This window comes from Amblyraja radiata, chromosome 9, assembly GCF_010909765.2.
Source record: "Amblyraja radiata isolate CabotCenter1 chromosome 9, sAmbRad1.1.pri, whole genome shotgun sequence".
NCBI classification, from domain to species: Eukaryota; Metazoa; Chordata; class Chondrichthyes; order Rajiformes; family Rajidae; genus Amblyraja; species Amblyraja radiata.
The window spans coordinates 49,907,496-49,931,188 of NC_045964.1; the positions used below are offsets into that span (position 1 = coordinate 49,907,496).

At 43.9% G+C, this 23,693-nt stretch overlaps 1 long non-coding RNA gene across 1 annotated transcript in view; it reads right to left on the reverse strand.

Annotated features, from left to right (window-relative positions):
* Window positions 1-22,061, reverse strand: part of LOC116977073 — a 66,574-nt gene extending 44,513 nt beyond the window's left edge. Inside the window, exon 1 of the long non-coding RNA XR_004413112.1 lies at window positions 21,917-22,061. This is a non-coding gene — a long non-coding RNA (uncharacterized LOC116977073). The remainder of the gene's footprint in view (window positions 1-21,916) is intronic.
* Between the last annotated feature and the right edge of the window lie 1,632 nt (window positions 22,062-23,693).

Genomic DNA, 23,693 nt, shown 5'->3' on the forward strand with positions numbered 1-23,693 from the left:
GATTTCCTTATCGATATCCACATAGTTGGAGTCACCTATGTAAGAATCTCCAACACTCCCCTCTTCTGAGCGGGAAATATTATAACGCAACCCTGAACCAGGTGTTGCTCCCACAGGCATCTGATTGACACAGCCTGTAAATGTCTCCTGAGCTAGGAGCACATTTCCTTTTCCATTTTATTTATTTATTCATCCATTTATTTTTCTTTATATATTTGTTTGTTTGTTTATTTATTTATTTATTTATTTTACTTACTAGACAGGTTGCGCCTGCTAGTGACTCCGAGTCCTTGCTCCCTTCTGGAGCCTCAACGGAGTTTCTTAGGGGAGGAAATAGAATGCAACCCTGAACCAGGTATTGCCTCCTCTATCTGAATCCCTTTCGGAGCTCCAATCTGTACAGGCAATGCCCATCAGATGCTCCGAACAGCTGCTTGCTCCAGTGGAGCCCCATTCTGCCACAGCAGCCGCTGTCCCAGTCGAACCAGCAACGCTATTTTAAAAAACCGCCAGCTCCTGTTGACCCCCCACGGCATTTGTGCTATCTCCACAGCGGTCGCAGTCCGGGCCGAGCTGGCAGCCGCTATTTATAGCCATCAGCTCCTTTACAGAGTGCCGGCAGCCGCTATTTTTATCCTGCCAGCTCCTTACGGAGCCTCCATGCCGGCGACTGTACAAGATGTGCCAGCTTCTCCGGGCCGGCTGCCCCTATTTTCGGAGCAGCGGCCCGTTCCTGAAAGAAAATCTTTCCCCTTACTTGTCGGAGCAGTTTCGAACTGCTCTGACTCTCGCACCATGCGTCGACGTATTGATGCGCATGCGGGCTGGCGGGCTCTTCATTTTTGATTGCAAAATATAACTGCACATACAGTTTGGTCTCCTTGGAGATGAATGCTAAGAAAAGATTTAACAGTGTATCAATATTTGATCAGGAATAGTCTTCTTAGAGTACATAAAGTTAAATTTCCTATAATATTTAAAAGATGTTTGGACAGGTATGTGGAGAGGAATATGGGCCATACATGGGCAGATGGACTACTGTAGTTGAGGCATCTTCATCAGCATGGGCTGGTTGGGCTGAAGAGCCTGTTTCTGTACTATATGACTCTAAAGAGAAATTTCCTGTAGCACAAGGGGTCAAATTCAGAGCATGTGAGAACTAAATTCATCAGCCGTTCGCTTTTACCAACATTAGCCTATGGATGTGTAATTGTCCAGTTTATTCATTTCCTCTCTGTTATCAACATTGCTCAAGCTTCATGAAAATTAACAGGCCCTTCAGCCCACCAAGTCCACACCACCAGCGATGCCCACACACACATTCAGGACAATTTCCAATTTTACCAAGCCAAACTCTGTACAGACAGCACCTGTAGTCAGGATCGAACCCAGATCTCTGGTGCTGTAAGGCAGCAACTCTGCCGTTATGTCACCATGCTGCCTTTCATTGGTAGTTTTAATTTAGTGTCCCACAAATGCACGTTAAATAAAAATAATCCCAGAGGTGCAGATATTTGAAGGATGAACGGGTATAGCAGATATTACAGCTGCACAAGAAGGGTCCCAACCTGAAGGGTCCCTGTCCTCCAGGGGTGTTGGCTGATCCACTGAGTTGCTCCAGCACTTTATGGGGGGTCTTTTCAGCTCCAGTGAAGTTGCCAATGTGCATTTTGTCATTTCCTCTCACAGCCCAGAGACATGCTGGTTGGCAGGTTCATTGACCCTGAAAATTGTCCATTATGCAGCTGGGTGACAGAAGAGTTGGAACGTGAGAGGAATTGATGAACATGTGAGAGGGAATATGTTATAAGAAAATAATTTGGGGGGAATGAGACAGATGGAAATGCTTTGAGAGCTGACATGGTCTCAATGGACTCCATCCCCACTGTGAGAAATTATGAGCTGATAAATATTAGAACAGTGCCCAGAAGATGAATCACTGCAATGTAGGGGCAAATAAAAAAACTTCCTGTATGGCACTTTCCTAATTACATGCTGCAAAGCTTGTCACTATTAATTTGATGAGTTTAATAATAAGGATTTTTTTTCCCATGTTTAAACAGTGCTAATGATGTTGGAAATATTTCTCCCATCAGCACTGATTGAACTTTGCACAATTTCCCAATTAAGCAGAATCAGAATTCCAACCAAGATTACAGATGAACATGTTTATTGTGTAAATTGCTAATTAAATAAATAATGTTTTGAGGTTGAGAAAAGGCAGCTGCTGTTCAGTTGTGTAATCAGACAAATGGTACACTGGAGTTGGTCAGCTGCTGCCTGGAGCATCCCAGAACAGCGAATCCTACTGCACAAGAACTAGGGAAGAGGTCCCTGTATTTTTAGCTACATACTGTAACAGAACAAATATTTACATCAGCATGTTAGTTAATGAATTGGAAGCAGGACAGGATTTGTGACCTAGCTCAACAGAAGAGCAGATCACATAGCCCATCACTATGGCTCAGGGCGCCACGGTGGCACAGTGATAGAGTTGCTACGTTTCAGTGCCAGAGACCCGGGTTCGATCCTGACCACGGGTGTTGTCTGTACAGAGTATGTACGTTCTCCCCATGACCGCGTGGGTTTTCCCCAGGTGCTCCGGTTTCCTCCCACATTCCACAGACTTGCAAGATTGCAGATTAATAGAAAGATTAAACGAGAATTTACCGTTTGAAGTTTGATCTTTATTTTATGAGAAGTTGAAGTGAGAGACTACGTGAAGAACCCGCCAGCCCGCATGCGCGTCAATCTTCAAAGCAACTGTATGAAACCACAGACCACTTGCACCAAATTAAACTATAGAAAGATTAATAACGCTTGACTTACCGAATGATCTTTATGAGATTCAGGGTTGGGAGGGCACGTAGTCTCTCACTCCAACTTCTCATAAAATAAAGATCATACTTCAAACGGTAATTTCTCGCTTAATCTTTCTATTTTATATCGAAGTCTCGTGCTGAGACTACGTGAAGCCTTTGAAGCCCTGTGGTTCTATGCAGTAAATGTGAAAACACTAAACAGATAAACCATAAATGGTAGAAAAGACATGGGCCATTAACAACATGATGCTAACTTTACATACATGTACATCGCCCTTAATTGGGCCACAGTGCCAATTGCCTTTGGGTTAGACAATAGCTCATGCAACACTGTTCAGAATTCTATCTGCAACCGTCCAGACATGTTCAACACAATGTTATAACTTCTGAAAGTGCACTTATCTGAGCCTCCTGCTGTTGCAAGAAAGTGATCAAAGGGAAATATCCATTCTATTGGCTGCTGATGATCCAGCCGTAGAGTGAAACTCGAAATGATTTGTATTCACTCCTGCTTTCAGCTGCTTACACTCTATCCATCTTGAAATAGTCTGCACTAACAATCTCTTGTGAAACTATTCTTCTTATCGAGTCCACACACAAGATTAGAAGTTGTTCAGCCTGAGCTGAACACACTTCTCGGCATCTGCACAATGGTGTCTGCTTTGCGCTTCTTGTGCTTCTTGTGCATGGTGGTGGAAACAGGGCCGCGACGTGAACGCTCTTTCGTTGACCCCGTGAAACTATTATATAACTATGAAGAAACTTTTCCTTCATCTCATAAGTTCTTAGTAACCTCAGTGTACCTTTTTACATAATAAACACCCCCAATCTCCGATCTGGTGGGTATGCTGTCAACTCCAAATTGTACCCAACCATGCCTGTTTTGCTTTATGAGTTCATTCACATAAAATGCTACCCTCTTGTAAGATATGACCGAGAGATCCAGATGGAGATTGGGTAAAGACTGTGCTCTTCGTGCTGAAATCAGTGTCATAAGCATGACTAACTTAAGAGTAACTGCTCCAACGTTTGGGATACAGCTGGTGATAATCTGCATAAAAATTTATACTGATTACACATTCCACACTACTTTGTATCTCGACTTTAGAGTGTTCATATAAAAGACACCTTCTATAACCAAAGTCAACAGTGGGTGAATAACCAATCATTTGTTGTCCCACTTATGGTACTAGATACAACGGCTAAGTAGTGCGAGCAGTGTTAATTGCGTTATAACATAGTCGCTTCTCTTAAACCCAAACTGAAAGAAAACCACAAACCTCTGCTTCTGTTTAAAAGTAGCTCACATGTGTCTCTTCACAAAACTTTCCATACAACCATGCAGTGATAGATGCGTGAGAGATAGGTTGAACTAGCCACCGCTCGTGTCTTCGAGCAAATATAGGAGCTTCTTTCAGCGGACTTATTTACAATGGAAGCCATGGTTGAGTAGGCCAATTTGGCCTTCCATAATTCATGTTGCCTCATCTTGAATTATCTTAGGAGGCATCTACTGATAAATACCCTGAGTCTTATTTGTGTGTAGGGTCCGAGACATATCTGCAGAGTTTATGACAAAACCTAAATATGTAATAGATAATGCCGGCTCCAGTATCGACTTTCCTGGATGAATAACAAACCCTAGATATTCTAGGAGTGCCTTGGTTGCTGAAACAGCTAACTCTGTGACACCTGATCTCTTCCATACAATAAGCATGTCCTCTATAAACTCCATGACAAAATGGCCTTTAGATCTGAGTAGGGCAACATTGATTTTAGAATCTTTGTAAATAGCCTAGGGCTGAAGTCAACCCCTTAGCTAGAGCCTAAAATTTCCACAACTAGCCTTGCCAGATAAACCTCAGATATATCCCGTAACTCTTGTGTATTGATATGGAAAAGTATGCACTAGTAGAGTGGATAAGGGAGAACCAGTGGATGTGTTATATCTGGACTTTCAGAAGGCTTTCGACAAGGTCCCACATAAGAGATTAGTATACAAACATAAAGCACACGGTATTGGGGGTTCAGTATTGATGTGGATAGAGAACTGGCTGGCAGACAGGAAGCAAAGAGTAGGAGTAAACGGGTCCTTTTCACAATGGCAGGCAGTGACTAGTGGGGTACCACAAGGCTCAGTGCTGGGACCCCAGCTATTTACAATATATATTAATGATTTGGACGAGGGAATTGAATGCAACATCTCCAAGTTTGCGGATGACACAAAGCTGGGGGGCAGTGTTAGCTGTGTGGAGGATGCTAGGAGGCTGCAAGGTGACTTGGATAGGCTGGGTGAGTGGGCAAATGCATGGCAGATGCAGTATAATGTGGATAAATGTGAGGTTATCCACTTTGGTGGCAAAAACAGGAAAGTAGACTATTATCTGAATGGTGGCCGATTAGGAAAGGGTGAGATGCAACGAGACCTGGGTGTCATGGTACACCAGTCATTAAAAGTAGGCATGCAGGTGCAGCAGGCAGTGAAGAAGGCGAATGGTATGTTAGCATTCATAGCAAAAGGATTTGAGTATAGAGCAGAGAGGTTCTACTGCAGTTGTACAGGGTCTTGGTGAGACCACACCTGGAGTATTGCGTACAGTTTTGGTCTCCTAATCTGAGGAAAGACATTCTTGCCAAGACTGGATAGACTCGGTTTGTACTCGCTAGAATTTAGAAGATTGAGGGGGGATCTTATAGAAACTTACAAAATTCTTAAGGGGTTGGACAGGCTAGATGCAGGAAGATTGTTCCCGATGTTGGGGAAGTCCAGAACAAGGGGTCACAGTTTAAGGATAAGGGGGAAATCTTTTGGGACCGAGATGAGGAAAACATTTTTCACACAGAGAGTGGTGAATCTCTGGAATTCTCTGCCACAGAAGGTAGTTGAGGCCAGTTCATTGGCTATATTTAAGAGGGAGTTAGATGTGGCCCTTGTGGCTAAAGGGATCAGGGGGTATGGAGAGAAGGCAGGTACAGGATACTGAGTTGATGATCAGCCATGATCATATTGAATGGCGGTGCAGGCTCGAAGGGCCGAATGGCCTACTCCTGCACCTATTTTGTATGTTTCTATGTTTCTATCTTCAAGATCGATTGAGGCCCGAAAGCAATCCTCTGTAATAAGCTATTTTGCTGAATGAAAATTATCCATCTGAAAATGGTTATACCAAGCACATGTTCAGACTAGCCAAATCCTAGAATGATTTGGCTTCCTCCACTTTTCTTCAACCGTGAGAAGATTAGAAATATACCCCTCTTTTTCTTGAGCAGCCTGCTCATCCTTTTGTGAAATGTCTCTGTTTCAACTTGAATAGCCATAGTTTCCTCTTTAGACCATATGTACGGAAATCGTGGCTTCTCTTGCCATGGAAATTAATCAGCCAGAAACTGAATGTTATAACCGTTTATGATTTGTAAAATATAAAGATTGGAGGTTATCCGTCCCCACCTGTTGTTGAACAGTCTCAACCTATCTCCGACTTGAATATCGTCAGCATCTCTCATGCGACTGATGGAATAATATTTGCATACCTAAACGGCCTCCACCTCATTGTTGCTTTGCTGTCCATGAGGAGACAGACAGTGGCTGTAGATGTGATCAAGGCAGTTTCTAAGAAAGCATCTGTTTCTAAGAAATCCACCTCCAGTTTAAATTCCATTTGGAATATTTTGGTGGACCAAGAAACCAAGAACTTGCTATAAAAACCACCAAGGCTGCCAATAAAATAATAGACGAAAGGTGATTATCACCCCCCGCCACCATGATCCAGCAACCCCTGAGACTGACACCACCAAAAATGGCCTTAGGCAGATGATCAATATAGTCAACTGACCCTAGACTTTGCTCTGTCCCCTTGGCTCAGGCATCATGGCCAACTGGGGAACAATATAGAGTATGTTGAGTGCGCTGCCTCCATGGTGAGCGCTAAAACCTGCGAATAAAAAGCCCTCTGGCTTGGTTTTAATTGTGTAGGCCTGGTGCTCCAACCAGCCTCAGTGTAGTGGTATCTGCCACTCGTTTGGTAGGGATGATATGCATGCAGGTAAATGGGAGTCTTACCCGCAAAGGGTGTCTTTACCACACCCACCGCAGCCTTGAATTCCTCTTGCAAGTCTTTTACTTGCTAGCCCAAGTCTTCTCCAAAGAGATATTTGCAGACTGCACATACTAGCCTTGCACAACACAGCATATATTGGGTTGCTCTCAGGCCTATACCTTCCTAACACAATTTGAGTGTGCATTACACAAAAGTGCTAAGGCGTCTACTGCAATTCAGACAGCTGAGTTCCCTCCACTGACCTTGCAAATGTCGTAATCTTTCTTTGAGAATTCTCTGAACTCGCTGGAGTTTAAAGCCTTTTGACTTTGTTTTACTCTTGAGATAGCCCCAAATGGTAGCATTTACCTACAGACCTCCAGTGTCTGGCAGAAATCAGGACTAGCATACTATCCAGCAGTGTCCTGCATGAACTTCTCAATCAACTGATGAGAAGTCAATTAACCAATGCTACTTGCCAGTTCTTTCTCTAACGGTTCTCCTATCCCCGAAGGGATGGCAAATTTAGTCACAAGTGACAGCAGATCCTTATGAGACTTGAGTTGAAGCATACCATCCACTTGATGTCCACTGTCAACTACCTCACAGTCAGAGTCTCCACCAATAATCCACAAATCACCCCTCCTCAGAGTGGGAGATATCATAATGCAACCCTGAACCAGGTATTGCTGCCGCAAACCTCTGATTGGGACTACCTGTCTCGGTCGCCAGTGTGCGCAACACATTGCCTTCGACCAGCCTCTCAATCAGGCCTACAGATGATATCCTCAATGGATGTTGAGGCAGTACCTTCCTGCACAATATTGTCCTTCAGGACATTTTGCCGTTTTGGCCTTGGCCTACCGTGAACTTGGGTTGCCAAACTGCTCCCTTACAGAGCTTTTGCTTTTTATTATTATTTTTTATTTATTTTTTTATTTTTACAACATAAACCTGCAAGTCAGGTAAAAATGGTACATGTAAGTTCGGCCTTTACTGGTTTACCTATCCCCAAGAGGATGGCAAATGATGTTCCAGCGTGCTGGCAACTCTTTTTAGCCGAGCTGAAAGAATTTAGCATGTGTTGAGGGAATCCTCAAACTCCCTGCCTCTGAGCAGGAGATATCCTCAAATATCTGACTCAAATAAACTGCCTCAATCAATAAATGCACCTTCCTTACTCTTGTGGGCAGCCTGATAACGCCAATCATAGATGTTGAGGCAGCGCTTTCCTGGCCAATATAATCCATTTGGACAGCCAGTTTCAAGTTGGTCTACCCTGAACCAGGGTAGACAAGCTGCTCCTTCTGGAAGCTTTCACAGAGGTTGCTGTGCAGGCCAACCTGCCAGCGTCTCTGAGCCCGGTTTCAACAAGCTGCTCCATTTCAGAACTTTCAGCAGTTGCTGTGCAGGCCACCCTGCCAGCGTCTCTGAGCCCGGGTCACCAACCTGCTCTTTTTCAGAGCCAGTGGAAGGTACTAGAGAGACTATGCTGCCAGTGTTTCCGAGCCCGGGTCACCAAGCTGCTCCATTTCGGAGCTTTCATGGGGGTTAGCAAGCAGACCTTACCTGCCAGCGTCTCCAAGCCCGGGTCGACCTCCTTATCCGAGCTTCAGCTAAGTTCCTTTTGCAGGCTGTGCCTGTCCACATCTTCGACCCCACGCTTGCCAAACTGCTCCCATTCAGAGCTTTAAATGGACATTACTGTGCAGGTCGCGCCTGCCAGTGCCTCTGCGCCCGGTGGGACAGGCTGCTCCTTCGGAGCCTTCTGCTCCTTCGGAGTCTTGATGGAGCTTACTATGCAGATCGCGCCTGCCAGTTACTCCAAGCCTGGTGCGACAGGCTGCTCCTTTGGAGCCTTGGTGGAGCTCACTGCGCAGGTCGCGCTTGCCAGTTTACTCCGAGGCCGGCCGCTTGCTCCCTTCCGGAGCCTCAACGGCGATAACTGTATGGGTTGCACCTGTCAGCCTCTCCAAACCCACTGCATCCATTTTCAGAGCCAGCGGGCCTGCAAACAAAAACAGCTTACCTGCTGGAGCATTTTCGAATGCCTCCGAATCCCGTGCCATGCGACGACGTATTGACGCGCATGCGGGCTGGCGGGTTCTTCACGTAGTCTCATCACGAGACTTCGATATAAAATTGGATTCTGTAAATTATCCGGTGTAGAATAGAACCAGTGTAAGGGTGATCACTGGTCAGCGCTGACTTATTGGGCTGAAGGGCCGCTATATGCCGCTGTATCTCTCAAACTAAAAAAATACATTGTCTTAGTCAAAGAGTCATACCGCACAGAAATAAGCCCTTCAGCCCGCAAAGTGCACATTGACTTTCAGTCAGCTGTTTATACTAATCCTATGCTAATCCCATTTTATTCACCCTAGATTCCCACAACTCCCAGCATTTACTGGCACACTTGAGGCAATTTACGCTGGCTAATTAACCTGGATGTGGGAGGAAAGTGGGAACCTGGAGAAAACCCATGCAAGCACAGGGAGAATATGCAAAGTCACTCAGTGCCAGAGTTCAGGATTCTACCTGGGTCTACAGTGCGTCAAGGCAGCAGCACAACTGCAATGCCACTGTGCCACGTGGAGAAAAATAACTGTGTGTATTGGCAGAAATTGGTATAGATTCAGTCAGAGCTTCTGTTTGCCATGCTCATCCATTCAATTCTGTTTTACACAAAAAGGTGAAGTAACAGCGTATCCCGCTGAGTTACTCCATCTTTTTGTGTCTATCTTTGGCTTAAACCAGCATCTGCAGTTTCTTCCCACACAATTCTGTTTTACAATGGAATTGACTTGTTACACTGTAAAATAAATTGTTTTCTTGGAGCCTCGTGAGCCCCCAGTTTTATCTAATTCACAACCAATAGGAGCAATTGTTAGACCCTATACTACCATCTCGTTTAAGGTTAGTTGGGAAACTGCTTGCTTTGTAAGACAGTAACACATTACGTTATATATTTCCCAACCGAGCCATTTTTGTATTTTACCCACATCAGAAGGTGATCTGCAGAATGGAGTATGAATTCTTTCCGAGGTTGCCTGTACAATCCCCACAGGCTAATGTTGGCAGAGCGTTGGTGATGCATTTAATGATTTCTCAGGTGTGTTTCACATTAATTCCAGCATAAATTTATCTTCCTTCTTAGTATAATCATAGAACCACAACAGAGGGGAAGAGGGCTATTCAGCTCATGGATCCTAAGTAAAATCCTCATCTAAATAAAATCCTATTTCATTTATATTGTTCCTTTAATATGTGGATATTAAGTAATCTTAGTGATCATTGATTGCATTGTAAGTGATAAATACCATATTTCTTAAAATACATAATTAGTTACATTATGCTTATGTTGTAAATGTTATTGCCAGTCTTTGACTGAGAATATGCATATTCTCTTAGAGATTTTAATTGCTTTGTGGGTATTTAAGTTAGTAATTGTATCAATCATATTGATGGAGTTGTCATCTATTTTTGCTCATATTTCCAGACTTGTTCCTTGGAATAAATATTTAGCAGCACACATTGAAGGTAAAACATTGAACAGTCCAGCACAAGAACATGCCCTTCGGCCCATGATGTCTGTGCTGAACATTATGCCAAGACCAACTCTTATCTGCTTGCATATAATCCATATCCCTCCATTCCCTGCATATCCATATGCCTATCAAAAAGTCTCTTAAATGCCACTATTGTATCCGCCTCAAACACCACCACTGGCAGCTTGTTCCATGAACACACTACCCACTGTGTAACAAATCTACCCCACGCATCTCCTTTAAACTTTGCTCCTCTAATCATAAAGCTATGCCCTCTGGTTTGTAATTTTTCCATCCTGAGAAAAAAATTCTGACTGGGTTTGTTTTTGCTTTCTAACTGCACTGTATAATGTGCAATGTTTAAACCCATAATCTACATCATTGCTATTTAAAATTTGCAAGAGGACAGGTGAGAATAGAATACGAGATGTTGGTAAAGGGGGCTGTAATTTGCTGAACTCTGCACCAGCTCCATAAATGCCAGGTACAATGGTGGTTCAAAACATAATAACCAGGATTTAGTGTCACCTGGTGCCGCACAAGTGCATTGATAGAGCTTTCAAAATGCAGAACAGAAGAAACAGAAGCAACAGTAAGTCATATAGACCCACGAGCTTACTCCACCATTCAATAAAATCTTGCTTAATTGATCCGGGCCTCAACATAACTTTCCCGCCCGTTCAACATAACCTTTGCTTCTTCAATAGTCAAAATAAATGTATCTTTCTCAGTGTGTAGGAACGAACTGCAGATGCTGGTTTTCTACAAAAGATAGACACATAATCCTGGAGTAACTCAGCGGGTCAGACAACATTTCTGGAGAAAAGTAATAGGTGACGTTTCGGGTCTGAGGAAGGGTTCCCACCTGAAAAGTCATCTATTCCTTTTCTCCAGAGATACTGCCTGACCCGATGAGTTACTCCAGCATTTTCTGTTTAATCTATTTCAGTCTTGACTATACTTAATGTACATCTCTCTGGAACAATCCAGAGATTCACAATTCGCAAAGAGAAAAATAAATCCTGCTAATCTCAGTTCGTTATCCTGAGACTATCTCCTCAAAATTTAAATTCCACCACAAGGGGAATCCTCACAACATCTACCCAGCTGAGACCCTCTGAACCGTGTTCCTTTCAATGAGATCCCCTCACTCAGTTCTAAACTCCAGAGAACATAGATATATTCTTCTCATTCTTTATCATAAATCAACTCCCTCAATCAGGAAATCTATTTAACAAATCTTCTCTGCTCCATCTCAGAAGCAGATAGACGCTTCCTTAAACAAAGAGATCAAAACAGTGTGCAACTCATAGAGCATGCAGGTACAGCAGGCAGTGAAGAAAGCGAATGGCATGTTGGCCTTTATGACAAGAGGAGTTGAGTATAGGAGCAAAGAGGTCCTTCTGCAGTTGTATAGGGCCCTAGTGAGGCCACACCTGGAGTATTGTGTGCAGTTGTGGTCCCCTAATTTGAGGAAAGACATTCTTGCCATTGAGGGAGTGCAACGTAAGTTTACAAGGTTAATTCCCGGGATGGCGCATCTGTCATATGCTGAGAGAATGGAGCGGCTGGGCTTGTATACTCTGGAGTTTAGAAGGATGAGAGGGGATCTTTTGAAACATAGAAGATTATTAAGGGTTTGTACACGCTAGAGGCATGAAACATGTTCCCGGTGTTGGGGGAGTCCAGAACCAGGGGCCACAGTTTCAGAATAAGGGGTAAGCCATTTAGAACGGAGACGAGGAAACACTTTTTCTCACAGAGAGTTGTCAGTCTGTGGAATTCTCTGCCTCAGAGGGCGGTGGAGGCCGGTTCTCTGGATATTTTCAAGAGCGAGCTAGATAGGGCTCTTAAAGATAGCGGAGTCTGGGATATGGGTAGAAGGCAGGAACGGGGTACTGATTGGGGATGATCATTGAATGGTGGTGCTGGCTCGAAGGGCCGAATGGCCTACTCCTGCACCTATTGTCTATTGTACTTGTCTTTCCAAAGCCCAGTAGAAATGTTATAAGACTTTCTTACTTTTGTACTCAGACCCTCTTGTGATAAACACCAAAACATTTTCTTCATTATTTGCTGTACTTGAATGCTAGGTAGTACATCAGGGGATGGTGCATCAACTCAGACATGAGAGCAGAGTTATTGCTGTTGGGCAATGGCAGAGTAAGTGTGTAACATTAATACAGAGAGGTGAGAAGTTCTGAGCCGTCTGCTTATCATGAAGGTGCGTTGGGCCAATGTTTTCATGCTGGCAATGCTCAAGGCTGGAATGTGGACTTCAAGATGGTTTAGTTTAGTTTGGTTTAATTTATCGTTGTCATGATACATAGAAAAGGTTTTGTTTGCGTGCTATCCAGTCAAGAAAAAGACTACACCTGAATACAATCAAGCCATCCACAGTGTCAAGATAACGGATAACGGATTTAGTGCAAAGATATAACATTGAAGTCTGATAAACTCCAATTAAAGAAAGTTCAAAAGTGTCATTGGAGGTAGATGGGACATCAAGGCCACACTCCAGCTGATGAGAGGACCATTCAGTTGCCTGATAACAGCTGGGAAGAAACTGTCCCTGAATCTGGAGGTGCGTGTTTACAAACTTCTGTATCTCCTGCCTGATGGGAGATGGTATGAGCATAGGTGGAGTTTCTCTGGCCCATCTTTCCAGTGAATGCTTTTGAAATGTAAGGTTATTGCAAAACATGAATGCAAACCTGGTGCAACTCCCATATCGCCTGCTGGCCATAGCATTCAAAGTTTGTTTCCACCATTGATTTTTTGAGTATCTGCGAATTAATCACTTTAACTGCATTTGGATATGTTGTTGCCGAGACTCACCCTGCACTTTGTACTGCCAGTCCTTTCACACGGAGTGTGGTGGGTATATGGAACAGCGCAAGGGTATATGGAACAGCTCCCCAGTCAGAGGACGTAGTTGAGGCAGGTACAATAACAGCATCTAAAAGACATTTGGACAGGTACATGGATAGCAAAGGTTTAGAGGGATATGGGCCAAATGCGGGCAAATAGGACTAGCTTAGATGGGGCATCTTGGTCAACATGGATGAAAGACTAAAAGGCCTGATTCCATGCTGTATGACTATGACTCTATATGAACAGGGAAATATAAATATAATACCATGTTATATAATACATAACCTGATTTGTGCATGTTATTCTGAGGATGTACTTAGTATTGGCAAACTTCATGCGGCTTTTCAAGAGATGCACAGAACTAACTCGTTTAAACAGTCAGTTTTTAATCTCCATGGATTTATTTTGATTTCACTTTTAATGACAGGCCCTCTTCCCCACACCCCCCACCAAACTCAACCCCCAGTTCATAACCTCCAAACTCCCCAAGACATAAACCTCTAAACTCCACCAGCTCCCACAGCTTCTCAAAACATTCTCTCCACCTCCTTCTCACCATTAATAACTCACCATTAATAAAATTAAACCAAGATACAAACCTTCACTAAGGTGGATGTGTCACAATTTATCTTCTTCATTAACAATCCCACATATGAGCTGAAGCAATGAATGTTATTTATGCAGTAGCAGTCAATATTAATGTGAGTTATTGAACTAGCACTGGAACAAGACTGCAATTGACGATTAGGTACTGTGATTGTCTTTTAAATTTAATCTGCTCACTTGTACATTGATTAGAATATAACGTAATGTAACTGAACTACATTAATGTGCTGTTAACGAACCTATATTATGTTGAACACCTCCACTCTGTCCACCTAAACCTACACGATCTCCTGGTTGCTAAACACTTTTAAATCCCCCTCCTATTCCCATACTGACCTTTCTGTCTTGGGCCTCCTCCACTGTCAGAGTGAGGCCCAATGCAAATTGGAGGAACAGCACATCATATTTCACATCGGAAACGTACAACCCAGCGGTCTGAATATCAACCTCTATCTTCAAGTAACCCTTGCTTTCCCTCTCTCTCCATCCCTCCCCCATCCTATACTCTGACCAGTCTGACTGTCCTCCTGATTAAATGTTACCTTGTATGCTTCGTTGTCAACTTCCTGTAGCTAACAATGATGTATTGTACATTTTTCTTGAATTTCGTCCCCTTTGATGTCACGTTTTCACACCTTATCCTTCCATATCTCTGTCTTTACCTCTCCCCTGACTCTCAGTCTGAAGAAGGGTCTCGACCCAAAACATCTCCCATTCCTCTACCCAGAGTTGCTGTCTGTACAGCTGAGTTACTCCAGCGTTTTGTGTCTATCTTCGACACTTTCCTACCAGGCTGCAAGAGAAAACAAAATCCCATTTACTGCAAAAGAACAAATTAAACTCTTTTTCTTTCTGCTTCAAGCTAAGGCTCTGCACAGTTCACCTGAGCATTAACCTACCTAAATTGTAAACAAAGAGAGCAATTTTTCTAACAAATTCAGCTCCTTCTCCATGATCAAAGGAAAGTGATGGTAACATCAAATGTAGTTCACACAGGAAACGCTTCCTCATTTCCTCCTGTTATTATTTGAGGTTTCAGGGAAACAATTTTCCATTCACTTGCACATCATTCTAAACAAAATCATTCTAACCTTCAGATTCAATGTTCTTCCAGCACACAGAAGCCCTGACCACAATTCTGTAGCTGTGAATATTTTCAATTTGAATTGAATTCAGATATAAAGGTCTGTTAAACATATACAGTGCCTGCCCCTGTTTATGACCAGTTTGATCGGATTTGATCTGAACTGGTTAAGCTCAGGGGGAAAAAAAACCAATTTGACTTAAATCAAACATTCAAAAATTGCTTTCTCTTAATGAAATTTGCTACTGACTGGAATTCTGTGTAACATGTAGAGCTTGCCTGGATCGACTACTATATCAGATGAATTAATTTTTTTTAAAGCAAGATTAAAAATCGTGGTTACAAATCGTGAATTCCAAAGACTATTCCACACTATACCTTGATGCTTGAGGGACATTATTATGGACATTTCTCAACTAGTTAAAGGATTATTTTAGACAACATAGAAGGTCTTAGTTCTCAGCATTTGTACGAGTGCTGCCAGGCTTATCCCCCGATGTGTCTGAATCTACCTGAACTTGGAGCTTTCTTCTGAAGCAGATGTTAAGTTGACATGACAAACAGCTGTAGATTTACATTAATTTTCTTCCTAACCACAGTGCTGCCAAGATGGTAAAACATACCAAAAGTGCGCTTCTTTGTTCCATGATAATTCGATTCTTGCCCAGGGTAAATTACATTTTTGCATTAAATTATTTTATATGTATTTGGTGTGAGTTCTTTGCTCAAAGCTAAATACAGGACAGAGACACAAATTCAGTCCCATTCTGCTTGGTTGCTGATCTGATACATCTTCAATGGGAATTAGTTGGTAAAAACTGCAACATCTCCCCACAGGGATCTGGGGCCGTGTGGCAGTTCTTCTGTTTATTAACTCTCCAGAGAACGACCCTGAGACACATTAGGTTAAATATACCATATAAGTGGATGTTGTTACTGTTTTTTGTGGCTTTGGGCACAACTGTTACATCTGCCAATCTGGATCCTTTGACAATAGCCGATAATTCTGGAGTAAAATCGAAAGATGTGTGCATCATTCACACTACACCCATTGCCCCCTGCAGTACATGAATTAACCAGCAGTGCTTAATGCATGGTAAAAGGCATGAATATTTTATTGTGGAAAACTGGCCAGCCAGGAAGATTAATGTGTCTCCGGTGTCCATAGAAATATCACAACCTGCCATTGGGAGAGGCTTGGATACTTCACCAGGTTGGTTTTTCTTTGGTACCAGCCCTGAGCTGTTGGGTGACTCTACATGGATGCCTATGGTAATGGGTATTTTCTTGGGAGGATAGGTGCCATGGTACGCCTCGAACAAGGATTGTTTGACGTAACCTACAAAGAGGCAGGCATAGCAAGGGCCCATGCACGTGCCCATTGCTACGCCTTGGATTTGGAGGAAATGGGAGGAGTCAAAGGAAAAGTTGTTGAGGGTAAGGATCAGTTCCGCCTGGACCATTTCCGACATCTGCCTACAATTTCTAGACCTCACCATCTCCATCGCAGGTAACAGACTGCTGACCGACATCTATTACAAACCCACTGACTCCCATGGCTATCTGGACTACACTTCTTCCCACCCTGCTTCCTGTAAGGACTCTATCCCAATTCCTCCGTCTATGCCGCATCTGCACTCAGGATGAGATGTTCCAAACCAGGGCAACGGAGATGTCCTCATTTTTTAGGGAACAGGGGTTCCCCTCTTCTACTATACATGAGGCTCTCACCAGGGTCTCCTCTAAATCCCGCAGCTCCGCTCTCACTCCCCATCCCCCTCCTCGTAACAAGGACAGAGTCCCCTTTGTCCTCACCTTCCACACTATCAGCCGTCGCCTACAACATATAATCCTCCGATATTTTCACTACCTTCAACGGGAGCCCACCACTGGCCACATCTTCCCATCTCCTCCCCTTTCTGCTTTCCTCAGAGACCGTTCCCTCCGCAACTCCCTGGTCAATTCGTCCCTTCCCACCCACACCACCCCCTGGTACCTAGTACTTTCACTTGCAACTGCTGGAAATGCTACATTTGTCACTTTACCTCACCCCTCGACTCCATCCAAGGACCCAAGCAGTCATTCCAGGTGAGGCAGAGGTTCACCTACACCTCCTCCAACCTCATCTATTGCATCCATTGTTCCAGACGTCCACTGCTCTACATCGGTGAGACCAAGCGCAGGCTTGGCGATCGCTTCGCCCTCCGCTCAGTTCGCAATAACCAACCTGATCTCCTGGTGGCTCAGCACTTCAACTCCCCCTCCCATTCCGAAACCGACCCTTCTGTCCTGGGCCTTCTCCATGGCCAGAGAGAGTCCCACTGCAAATTGGAGGAACAGCACCTCATATTTCGCTTAGTTTACACCCCAACAGTATGAACATTGACTTCTCCAATTTCAGATAGTCCTTGCTTTCTCCCTCCTTCCCCTCCGCTTCCCAGCTCTCCCACAGCCTACTGTCTCCGCCTTTTTCCACCTCCCCGACATCAGTCTGAGGAAGGGTCTTAACCCGAAATGTCGCCTATTCCTTTGCTTCATAGATGCTGCCTCACCCGCTGAGTTTCTCCACCTTTTTCGTCTACCTACATGGATGCCTAACACTTCCCAATCACCCACAACTTTCATTTGGTAAGGGCATCAGTTGTTGATACACTGCACTCCAGCCATAGTTCACCACATTGTATCTCTCTTGAGATCACACTTTCCCTAGCCAACAATTGGCCCACCTGGGCAGCACCCTGTCTGGTCATTTGTTGCCTGCCCTGGTGTGTCCTGGTCTTTCCCCGCATCCAGCTCTTCCCCATGCACACACCCTTTCTCGCATGCTATACTTTCAGTTGAAGAAGGGATCCGACCCAAGATATCACCTACCCTTTTTCTCCAGATATTCGGGCTGACCTGCTGAGTTACTCCAGCATTTTGTGTCTATCTTTAGTCGAATCTTTAGCTGCTTGTTAGACAATCATAGAAACATAGAAACATAGAAATTAGGTGCAGGAGTAGGCCATTCGGCCCTTCGAGCCTGCACCGCCATTCAATATGATCATGGCTGATCATCCAACTCAGTATCCCGTACCTGCCTTCTCTCCATCATAGAGTGAAGCAGTGTGGAAACAGGCCCTTCGGTCCAAATTGCCCACACCGACCAACATGTCTCACTACACTAGTCCCACCTGCCAGGGATTTGATCCATATCCCTTCAAACCCGACCTATCCTGACCAAACCTGTCTAACTGCTTCTTAACTATTGGGATAGTCCCTGCTTCAATCACCTCCTCTGGCAGCTTGTTCCATACATCCACCCACTGAAAAAGTTACCGCTCAGACATAGCTAATCGTGTAACCATAATACTACCGATAGGGGACTAGTTTCAGGATTATGTTTTCACTCAATTACGTTCTAATCTTAGTGAGGGGGAGCTCTTCCCAGAGAATTGTGTCCACTTGAAATATCCGCAAACCCTCTTAATGTCAACTGAACAGGAAACCAAAGATGGAGTTTCCGAGTCTGCTCCAGCTCCACATTGTTAAAGATCGTCCAGTTAAACTGCCATAATATCTGGTAATGCTGTACTTGACAGATTTATTGCCAGCTATTTCCTACTAGGTTAAGATCCACGGATGAAAATCTTGACAGGTGATCTTTCCAATATTGCCCATTTTAGAACTCTGCCAATGATTGATGTGTGGATTTCACAGTAAATTTAGCCTGAATTCCTTTGGGCTAAATAGTCAAGGCTTCCAAAATTTGACAGCGATCTTCAGTTTATTTCTGAGGGAAAACAGAAGGGAATATTTATCATGAATCTTCATCTCATAAATTGAAACTAAATTTAGAAATATAATCCTATTCACATTAATATATTTTGAGAGAAGACACCTTAGGCAGCAATTATATTGGTTATCAAGTGCTACACTTGTCCTAGTTAAAAGGTTTTAGTGCATGAGAAATAATTCAGTTTTTATTTGCTTGCATAAACTCATTTTTAAGTGAATTGTTTTTCTTCCCTTTATTCCCACAGGTGCTGCCCTCTGCTGCTTGGAGCCTTTCTGTTGAAAGTGCCAGCTGCTCTCTGCCTGGATTCCCTCACAGTTTATCAATGTCATTCCACAACCACCGAGTCAAAGAAGTATCACTAATAAGATAGGACAACTGTATGGTGCTCCCTGTCCACTGCTCCTCATCTCAAGAAGGTGCATTCCATTAAACCATGAGGATATTACAGCCAAGTCAACAGAATTGTATCCCAAGAAAGGGTATGTGTTTTTGATTGTCAGAGTATCTGCTCAGGATTCACTCCTCTCTCTAAAAACAACGTTCTGCTCCCTGTTAAATTAAGGCCCTTAAATTATTCTCAAAAGCTGTACATACCTGGTATTAGCAGACTGTATAATTAATGGGAAAAAAGCAATAGTTCTCAAGGGATGTCTTGCCTATTAAATCTGATAGCCTCAAATGTACAACAAAGAACAAGATAATTTAAGCTATAATTTTGCTTGTTTTTGAGAATCTCGGTTTATAAAAATAAAGAACAGGGTTATTTATACTCAAGGAAAAAAGTATTGTAAAGGAGAGGATTTAGCTGCTCATTGATGATCTATTGCCCTCCACTGGATAATATTAGTATAAACTGTTTAACTCCCAGTACCACAAATGCACATTCCATTCAGCGATAATATTCCTTCAATGTTCACAACTTAGGACAACAGAAAATGCAATCACAGATTCCCATGATCTCTGGTCATAGGTCCCATTATGCCGGGGATATAGGATAAATCCTTGACTAGAACTACTTTGAATGAACTGTAGTATTAAACATTTAGCACAATGCTGACACAAGTTAATTCATGCTCACAAAGATGAGAAGATTCGTCTGTTGACGGTGTACAGCAGAGAGCATATCGACTGTTTGCAACATGGCTCGGCAACTCGAATGCCCAGGAACAAAGAAGATTGTCAAAAGCAATGAACGCTGCCCGGTCCATCGCTAGGTACTGACCTCCCCAACATTGAAAGGATCTACAGGAGACCTGCCTCAAAAATGCACCAAGCATCCTCAGGCACCCACGCCACTGTACTGGCACATTCACTCTCCTCTCTCTTTCCCCTCTCCATCCGTATCCCCACCCCCTCTTCATCCTCTCTCCCCTCTCCCCCACTTCCTCCACCTCTCTCCCCCTAAACCTTCTCCCTACAACTCTTTCCACGTTCCTCTCCCCACTATCTCAACCTCCTTTCCCTCAACCCTCTCTCCAGTTACCTCTCTCCCCCTATCCTCTCACTCCCTCATCTCTCAGACTCGGTGGGCTGAAGGGCTTGTTTCCACGCTGTATCTCTGAAGACTATAACCCTCTCCGACCTTCAGGGGTGAGCAGGGCAGAGCTCGGGCTCGGCGGTTTGCCTCTTGGGATGGATTCCTGGCTCCGTAGCAGTTGAGCCTGACCTCCTGACGGGGGAAAGGAGTGGCGCCACAGTCTGCTACTCTAGTAATGTCCAGTAAAGTCATGAAGCAGAACTAAGATTAAGCCTGCTTATCTGAGCGTTTTAAATTCCTCAGCTGAGTTGGGACCCGGCCTCTGAACAATGTAGATGGCAAAGGAGTGGACCCATTTTTACAGCAGTTCATTCACATTTCCTGCTCATTACAAATGTGATACTTTTCGCCTTGATCACATGTGGAGTGGGAGAAGCAGTTAAGGGAACACCAACATGAAGCTGCCACTTATGACAAGTCAGAGCCTGGACTCTCAAAGATTGAACTTACTTATAAATAAATAAATATTTGGCATCTTTAATGGCATGTGCTGTGTTCCTTTACCCAAGTTCCTCATCACAAGACAGTGTGTTTTAGTAAACTGAGAGGATATTGCAGCCAAGTCAACAGGATTGAATGCCAGGCCTGCCTGCTCAGATCCACCCACAGCTCTCTCGCAGCAGCATCATCCGTACATTAAAGCCCTTGAATTATTCTCAAAAGCTGCATACTTAGTATTAACAGACTGTATAATTAATGAAACGTCAAGCCATTGTTTGAATCCCAACTTGTTAGAGCAGGTTTAAGTTTTCAAGGGCTGACTTGCACATGGGGCCATGGTGACAGATAGGGATGAGCCTGACTGGCCACATGAGCAGGCGGGTTCCAGAGTGTACCCAAAGATCATCCCTTTATCATGTATCTGTACATTGGCTCGATTATAATCATGTATTGTGCTTCCGCTGACCGGTTAGCATGCAACAACAACTTTTCACTGTAACTCAGTATACGCAACAATAAACTAAACTAAATTAAGCTAAACATTTCCATCTCACTACAAATGTGATACTTTCCCCTTGATCTCATGAGATATGGGAGAAGCAGTTTTTCAGAGATACAGAATGGAAACAGGCCCTTTGTCCCACCGAGTCCATGCCAACCAGCGATCACCTGTACACTCGTTGTATCCTGCACATTATGCACAATTTGCAGAAGGCAAATAAACCTGCACACCTTTGGAATATGGGAGGAAACCGGAGCACCCAGAGAACCACACGGTCAGAGGAGAGGGAGAACGTACAAACTCAGTGTAGACACCACCTGTAATCAAGATCGAACCCAGTTCTCTACCGGTGTAAAGCAGCAACTCCACCACTGCGCCACCGATAAGGGAACCCCAACATGAAGCTGCCGCTTATGACAAGTAACCAGCCGACAGAAGTCGGGATACTCGTGTTTCATTTTGCAATGTTTTTCAGATTATGTTTAATAAGCTTGTGTGAATGTCATGTCACATTGTCTGTAGGAAAAAATTAAGTAAGGTTAAAAATGCAAAGCTTGAATGTTCAAAGTACTGCCTCGACACAGCATGCACAAATTCTCAGATGCAATTTAAAACCAATAGATGTAAAGACATTATGCACAATGCAAGTACAAGGTTCAAATAATAAATATCCACTTCACAACTTACTCAGTATGTAAAAAAATTCTTGTTGAGCTGTTTGTCCTTGTTACGACTCCCGAATGCAGGTACTTCAGAGCCGCTTAACATAATTCAAAAACCAGATTCAAGTTCAAAAATAGTTTTAATTATTCAATGGAACACAAAACCCAAACCTGATTCAAACAACCCAGTCAGAGATATGGATGGACTGACAAACAATTTAACATTGCTCCAGCCAGCCACGTGATGGACCGTCGAACCGGAGACTCTAAAACCTGCCTAGAGAGATATAACCCTGAAACAAAATACACGAAAACACTAAGGTTAGCCCTTATCCGTCCCAATTCAATATTTGTTAACAAGTAATGGTGAAAGTACACAAAGTTCTATGCCATGTGGCCAGGCCTTCCGCAGCTCACACCAGCAGGCTGCTCACAAGTCAGGGTCGACGAAGAAGAGAGAGAATCCTGGGAGACTCTGGTATTTAAGCTTCAGATGAGTCACCCGTCACCTGACGCAGCTTGGCCAATCGGATACAGGAGCCTTTTAACCCCGTGATTCCTGACTCACAGCCACGAGGCCTGCACTCGGGAGAGAAACAGAGAAAGGTAAGTACATAGCATTCACCAGGGGGGGGGGAGTGCCTAACACCCCAACCCAAAGATACTGAATAAGTTTCGGAAGAAGAGTGAAAAAACATCACCAAATCCCAGAAACTATTCAGGTGCTAAAACACTACTGGCGTGACAAGGCGTCAGCCAAGACATTATCCTTGCCACGGATATGCATGACCTCCAGGTTGTAGTCTTGCAGCTGCAAACTCCAGCTCATTAACCGCCAGTTCTTATTCTTCATACTATGCAAAAATACCAACGGATTATGATCCGTGAGTACGATGACAGGGACATTCGAGGAGCCAACATAAACCTCGAAATGATTCAGAGACATTAAAATAGCAAGGGCTTCTTTCTCAATGGTTGAGTACCACTTCTGATGACGATTAAGCTTCTTAGAGAAGTACGAACTGGATGCTCCACCCCATCTGAATCATCCTGTAGAAGAACTCTACCAACCTCACGATCACTAGCATCCACTGCCAGCTTAAATGGATGCTCAAAATCAGGTGCCGCAAGCACAGGTGCGCGCACCAGAAGACTTTTAATATGATCAAAGGCTTGTTGACACTCTGCGGATCACACCAAAGCTACCTTCGGACTCAGCAAATCCGTCAAAGGGGCAGCCACCGCAGAAATGTTTGGACAGAATCCTCTATAGTACCCAACCATAGCCAGATACCTACAGAGTTCAGTCCTCGAGGTTGGAGCAGGAAATGCGACAATATGCCCCACCTTTTCCTTGAGAGTGCGAACCTGACCCCGGCCCACCACCTTACCCAGATACGTTACCGTGGCCTGGCCAAACTCACACTTCCCCAGATTGATCGTTAGGTTTGCCTCCGCTAGACGATGAAATACCTCCTTCAGATGACCGATGTGTTCGATCCACGACCTGGAGCACACAACCAAATCATCAAGGTATGCCTCACAGAAGGACAAACCAGACAATACAATGTTCACTAACTGTTGGAAGGTTGCCGGCGCATTGCGCATCCCAAATGCCATTACCGTGTACTGAAGAAAGTCATCAGGCGTAACGAACGCAGAGATCTCCCTCGCCCGCCGAGTCAAAGGAACTTGCCAATACCCTTTGAACAAGTCCAACTTAGACACAAAAGATGCACTTCCCACACGATCCACGCAATCCTCCATCCGTGGGAAAGGATAGCAATCCGGCTTAGTTACAC